This window comes from Canis lupus, chromosome 14 (assembly GCF_011100685.1).
Source record: "Canis lupus familiaris isolate Mischka breed German Shepherd chromosome 14, alternate assembly UU_Cfam_GSD_1.0, whole genome shotgun sequence".
NCBI lineage: Eukaryota > Metazoa > Chordata > Mammalia > Carnivora > Canidae > Canis > Canis lupus.
In genome coordinates, this window is record NC_049235.1 from 59,877,335 (window position 1) to 59,884,861 (window position 7,527).

Consider the following 7,527-nt stretch of genomic DNA (forward strand, 5'->3'; position numbering starts at 1 on the left):
TTAGTCTGAGATGATTTTTTTCTTCTTTCTGTAATATTTCTTCTTAAGAAAGTTCTTGTAATTAACTCTGTTTTTTCTTTGCTTGAAGAAATGTTCCTTGATCTTGGGAAATAGTTTGCCAAGTATATAATTTTACGTTGATAGTTCTTTCCTCTAACCTTACTAAGATATTACTATCATCTTCTGTTTTTTTATTATAGCTTTTGAGAGACCTGCAGTGAATCAAAACAACATTGCATAGATAGGCGGTGTCTCCAGGCGTTTTGATATCTTCTCTTTACCTTTGGAGCTTTGCAGTTTGCTAAATATGTCTTGACTTGGATTTATTTTTATTTATCCTTGTGGGATTTGAGATGCTTTCTGAACGCGAGAATCCATGTCTCCTCAATCTGCGAATAATCAGCCACTATCTCTTCAAATATTACTTCTTCCCACTTTTGCATTTCTACCCTTTAGGGATTCTGATTAGATGATGTATGTGACCCTTTCTCATTCTACTACCCACATGTCCTAACTTGTCTTTTCCATTTTCTTTCTCTTTAATGAATCTTTAATAATTTCTTCAAGTCTATCTTGCAATTTCAGTGATTATGTATATATTTTTAATTTCTGGTTTGTTCTTCAGATGTGCTTTGCCATTTTAAATCTTATTGATGCTTATTTTCTTTTTTTTAATTTTTATTTATTTATGATAGTCACACAGAGAGAGAGAGAGGCAGAGACACAGGCAGAGGGAGAAGCAGGCTCCATGCACCGGGAGCCCGACGTGGGATTCGATCCCGGGTCTCCAGGATCGCGCCCTGGGCCAAAGGCAGGCGCCAAACCGCTGCGCCACCCAGGGATCCCTGCTTGCTTATTTTCATGGTTTCCTATTTTACTTCCTTAAACATTCATTCATAAATTGTTTTATAATATATTTTTGATCATTACTATGTTTGGGTCCTTGAGTTTAGTTTAGTTTAGTTTGTTTGTTTTTTCTACTGAAGTTTGGGTCCTTGAGTTTACTTTTGTTCTTTTTTTTTTTTTTTTTTTTGTCTATTGAAGTTTTTTCCTAGTAGCTTATTTCCTCTTCTGTTTTGAAATATTGATTTATCAGATCATTTTTTCTTCTGGCTTGCAGCTAAGAAAACAGTGTTGGACAGTAGACGAGGACACATCATTTCAAAGAAAATTTGGGTTGTTAGCCTATCTTTTCCCTTGACCTATCTTTCTTATTTTTCTATCCTTTTATTTCTCTGTATTTTCCCCCCAGAAATTTCCTTCAACCTAGCATACAATTTACTAACATTTTTTTTCAGTTATTTACTCTCTAAACCACCTGTTGTTTATTTTTAATTAAATAATTATTTTTCATTTATAGACATTCTTCACTATGCTTCAGATATTCCTATTCTATTTTCACATTCCCCCCATCTTTCTTTTTGTTTCTTTTTTTAATTCCCTCTATTTCACTTTGAATAAAATACTAGTACCTATTTATTTTGTACATAAACCCACACAGGAGAAAGTACTCCTGAAATGTTGAACTCTTTGTTGGTGTGGAAAATTCTATTCCATAATTGTTTAAGAAATCATGAGGACGAAGAGCTAATAATAGTTGAGAAACTGCCTCTCTATTACCATCCTGCTTCTATGATTTAGAGTTTTGACAAGAGTTACAGCATTTAATTTACAATGATGCACCATCCTACCATCGGCCAGAGAACGTCCACAATCCTTCACCTTGATGTTTTGGTCGATTTCTGAGTGCAGGACGGCGGGATATTTAATCCTGCATTGATCACGCAGGACCTGGTAAAACCGTACTGCGGTCATGTGTGCGCACAGCTCTGTCCCTGCTCCAGGGCCTCTGGGGCCTGTCACTGTGTCACGGAGCCTGCCTCAGACTCTAATGGCAGCCCCTCATTGTCTTTGTAGACATTGGAAATGAAGCCTCTTGCTTCAGGCGTGGGGACGCAAGTACAGGAAATGTTTCTCCAGCCAACTGATCAATAGTTACTCCCTTAATACCTCAAGTTTTTGAAATTATATCTCCCTGGTCCAAAATCTTGGATCGTTTATCATAATGGAATCTGGACAGCTTTCACGACAGGTCTGTTTTACTTCTTAGATGCCTGAGGCTCTGCGTTGTTTGTTCATTACCTGTTACATCTTCTCCTTTACTACTGAGGCTTGTTAAATGGCCTCCATTAAATTTTTATTGGTGCCCCTGGAAATTTAATATTGGGTTGCATCTCAGCTACTCCCTTATGGATGTCAGCTATTCTAAAATCCATATCACCTCATTTTAAACTTCAATTTCCATTAATTCTGTAAACAAATGACCTCTTATTTCACAGTTTGTGGTAATTAATCACATCGCCACATATGCAAGAGCAGACAAAGCTGGAACCCCTGCATTCATTAATCTAAACTTTCAATCTAGATCAATGCTGTAGACATGCACTGCTCGATAATGTGATCATTGATCACATGTGGCTATTTAAACTCAAACATAAATAAATTAAATTAAAAATTCAGCTGCTCAGATATTCTAACCATATTTCAAGAGTTCGGGAACCACATGTGGCTGGTGGCTACCACGATGGACAATGCAAATATGGAACATTCGAAATATCAAAGAGTTCTACTGGAGAACACGGCTGTAGAATATGGCCCATTTTATTCAAGGATCTCAACTGTGACTCTTGGTGAAAACAAAATCTTTGTGAATAACAGTATCTAAAGCTTTATCTGTCAGAGCACCACGCCCACGTTCTTTTCTACTTACATGAATGACTTCATCAATTTCATTAGTTGTGTAAGTAGGAACCTCATAGAGCAACGTAAAACTTGTACCTCTTATCCCATTTATTCTACTATAAGAAAATCGGACTTCACAGCGAATTCTAATGAATCAAATGTAACAGTTCAAAGTGCCAGCAATTGTTCTCTTTAAAGTAGTGCTCACCCATGAAGAGTTTTAAGCACATCAACCTTATAATTTATATTTTTAAGTGCAGTCATACTTCAACCATCATACCTTTGGTAGTCATTCAAAATAATACTTCTGAAAACCTCCTGAAAAATGATGTTAAAGGGTTCTATTCATGTGGAATGACCTCTAGGAAGTTCCATTTGTTTATCCTCAGTATCCAATAGTGTCTTCTTGATAGGTTTATCTCTGGAAATTTTGAATGTTCAAAATTAAAGGGAAATAATGCTGCCTTCCAAGGTAAGTGTACGACTATACTTCACAATCTCTCAGAAAGCAGTAAATAGTTTCTGAGTTATCGGGGCACATGGGTGACTCAGTCGGTCAAGCATCTGCCTTCAGCTTGGGTCATGATCTCAGCGTCCTGGGATCGAGCCCAGTGTCAGGTTCCCTGCTCAGCGAGGAGCCTGCTTCTCCCTCTCCTCCCAGCTTGTGTGCTATGTGTCCCCATCTCTGTCTCTCTCTCAGATAAATAAAAATCTTTTTTTAAAAATGTCTGACTTAACTGTTTCATAGCACCAGTTTATTTTACTCGTTGCTGTGTGGCCTGAATCTTTCATTGGGTAGACTTCACCACCATCTGATGCACTACATTTTTTGCAGACACTTTCAACATAACAATCTGACTTTTTGGTGCTCCTGCATCCATCAGGTTTAAAGTATGAGAAGACATTTATGTGTGTGTTTACATTATGTTAACACGTTCTCCATCAATCATTCCTAATTATATCACTCCAACAATACCCATTCCAAGAAACCTCTCTTAACAAGAGGGCTACAAAAGCTCCATTGTTTGCTAGCACACCAGGTCCATTAATACCATCTGCTGCAAAAGATTACAAAAGAACTATGTATCATAAAACTAGTCATCTGGAAAGAGATGCTTAATTGAACCATTTATTAGTCACTTGTAACCATTTCTTTATCAGAGAAACCAGCCTCTCCTCTAAGACAGTAGGTGGGAATTCCATTCCACCTGCTATGGCGGCCTTCTGTCTACTGTCAACCACCAAAATCATGACCAGAGAGCGTGAAGATTCTGTCCACTGCTCGCCACGACCATCACTGCAGGGCCATCTTACTGCCCACTATAACACCCCCCACAAACGTAGCCAGTTTTCTCAACAAAACTCTTGCTTCACTCTGGCCGAAGTTCACATCCACACTGCTGGGACTCACCTCCACCTCCCACAGCAATTCACACCTCCCCAGATGAGTGTGCGGGAGCCCACTCTGGAGTGGAGGGTTGGGTCCCAGTGGGTGGAGTCACAGGACCATCCCTGTAATCTACAGAAGCACAATGTTTAAGGTATTTCTCATTGTTCTCACATTTCTGGTTCTTGTGGCAAAAGTTTTTCTACTTTCAAAATCTGATAACTCTATAGTAGTTTTTCTTATGGTGTATGTAGTTTTTAACTGGAAGCATAACAACTGTGTGTATGAGTGTGTGTGTGTGTGTGTGAGAGAGAGAGAGAGAGAGAGAGAGAGAGAGAGAATCTTATAGAACTTGAATTACAGAAATGTCCATTCACCAGGGTTTTTATAAATCCTATACCAATTTTTATATTAATTTCCTCCTTATTTTGAACCTTCTACTGGGGCCACTCTCACTATCCTTAAGTTGCTAGGTATAAAATATCACTATCTCCACATTTGATTTTAATCATAAATTATGTTCAAGCTTGTGCTGGGATTATAATTATCAATCAGGTATATGCACTATTCTGAAAAAAGAGCAAAATGATGAAAAAATAATAGGAACGAAAAAAGGGAGGGATGGTGGAAGAAGGAAGAAGAAAGACTTGACGGCAATTTCATGGGGCAAATGTGGCCTCACACTGAGATCTACCCTTGCTCTGAGGACCATATAATTGAGCTAATTCCTTTTTCTCTGGAAAGAAAAGATTTACTCCATAAGGGTGACTTATTTATCCTACATAACGGGTACTAGGTTCTTCCTGGATACAGGGAAGAGATAGCAGCAGGCTGTTTTCAGAAATTGCAGGCTTTAGAGGATAAGTCGGTTCTCACTCCCCACCTCTCCTTCCTCCTTGGCCCTATTTCTTTACCCACAACAGAATTTAAATTCTAGCTCCACTTTCCAAATCCCACAAATCATGTTGGTATCAGCACCTGTTTATTGTTCTGCTTTGATCCCCCCCCCCCACTCCACTTCTTTTTATTTTGGCATCTGAAATCTACTTGTCTCTGTTGAGTTCAACACTGTATTTTGTTTAGTTTTTAAACTATACTAATATTGTTTCTAAAATGGTTTGGTACTATATGACTAATGTGTGTAAAAAATCTTTTAGCATTGATTTTGGATTCATTGACAGAGAATTAAGTTTTCAGGATTCAAAATGCTGATAGTAATAGGAGAAGGTAAAATCAATTAAAAATAAAATCAAGCAGGGGCATGTTGGTGGCATAGTCAGTTAATCAGATCAGGTCATGATCTCAGGGTTGTGGGATGAAGCCCTGTGCCAGGGCTCTGCACTCAGCAGGGAGTCTGCTTGAGATTCTCTTCCTCTTCCTCTGCCGCTCCCCCACTAGCCCGCACGCTGTCTCTCTCTCTCTCTTTAAAATCAATGTCTTTTAAAAAATAAAATAAAATCAAGCATTATGAAGTGTCATTATTTATAATTCAAATAAATGTTAGAGATTAATTGGACACTTAGGTAGTCATGTCAGGGTCCCCAACAAGAAAGCCAAAAGGACGGGACAGCTAAGACAAAACCACACCAGCATCCTGTTCTACAGCTTAGACAAGATCCCAGGAACATCCTGTGTAGCAGGTTCTGCAGAAGTGACTTTTACAAAACATTCTGAAACAAAACGACCATGAAACACTGGTCGCTATCACAAGTTGAGGCAGTTAGTCTCCAGGTGTCAGCCCAAAAGACCATTAACATGTGAACAATAACCTGATAGGTAGACAGGTGCATGATCAAAGCCTTAACTGGTGCACGTCAGCAGCCGATCCACAGGCGCCCACACTGAGAATGCTTCAGATAGTTCCTGAAAGAGCTTATAAAAACCCCGAGATTTGAATGCCAAAATGGCAAACCTGTTGGGTCTCCTCCCGCTCTGGGAGCTTGTATTATCATTCAATAAACTTTGCTGCCCCCCAGTCTTCATCTTGTCTACCTCTTCATTCTGTGAAGCAGTGTGACCAAGAACCACGGGCACTAAGAGACCAAAAATCCAGTAACATACTTTCTTTGCTTATAATACAGCATTTTTAAAATGAATATTAATAACTGGCACTACACAGATCTTTTCTTTTTTTCAGAGGGGGATTAAGGATAGAGGCAGAGAGAGAGAGAGAGAATCTTAAGCAGGTTCCATGCCCAGCATGGAGCCCAAGGCAGAGCTCTATCTCACAATCCTGAGCTGATGACCTGAGCCAAAATCAAGAGTCAGACACTCAACAAACTGAGACACCCAAGCCCTCCAGCGCTACATCAATCATTTCAGAATTTGATGCCTCTGAACTTTCATTAGATCTGATCTGGATTTTAATTATTTTCAAAGAATGTTCACCAATTAGACTGCCATTTTGTCTTATCTCAAGTATTTCTCTAGGTTTTCCACTTTTTTTCATTATTTCTCATGTTTCTTTATCATTTTGCCTTTTTCATCTATGAATCTTATCAGCCTTTAGAAACTATAATTCACTTTTAAATGGACCTAATAATTCTTAATATTGTATCTTTGCTAACTCTATATTTTAACATTGACCAACTGTCTTATAGAAGAAATCCTGAAAGTGAGAGGATGGTGGGAGAAATGTGGTAGCAAGAGGTAACCAAACCTGTCCCCTCAGCATATACACACACCTGCACAAGCACCCATGTGCACCTACTCCCAAATAGCAGAACATAAAAGAGGGTGACTCTCAATTCCAGTTTTCCCATCCAATTCACTCAAAGATAAGAAAGAACTATAAAAGCAATAAAAAATCAAAACAAATTTATCACTACAGATAACTATAAATCATCCAATATCTACCTCTCATGGGCCAATGGGGAGACCATCTATCTAAACTTAGTCATACACCCAGAGAATAAATGAGACATATGAGATTTCTTGAAACTGACTCCAATGTTATGAAATCATGTGTGGAGAGTGGTAGCAATGACCTGTATGGGTCTTCCACGAAGAAGGCAAGAACCCTCATACTGACATAGAGGACAATGTTTTTAATAATTTGGAAAATAGTTCCTGAGAAACCACACATTTGAATCCACTAACTTTCTGCAGTTGAACCCTTTACCTTTAATAATTGTTCATATATGATTCAACTTACTTCCTTGTTTCCCCACTTATTTCTCTCTTATTTCATTGATAGGTTTTGAGGGGGTGCAGTTAGCATTTTTTTTTAAATCATACTAGTTTCTATTTTCTCAAACTGCATCATTTTGCTTGACTCCTCCTGCAGCCTTCATAGCTTTACCTCACTCATAAAACATGGCCTCATAGGTTGTACTTGGTAAGGGTTTGAGTCACTGTAAGGACTGTCATTCGTCCTCAGTCAGGCCTTCTCCTCGATA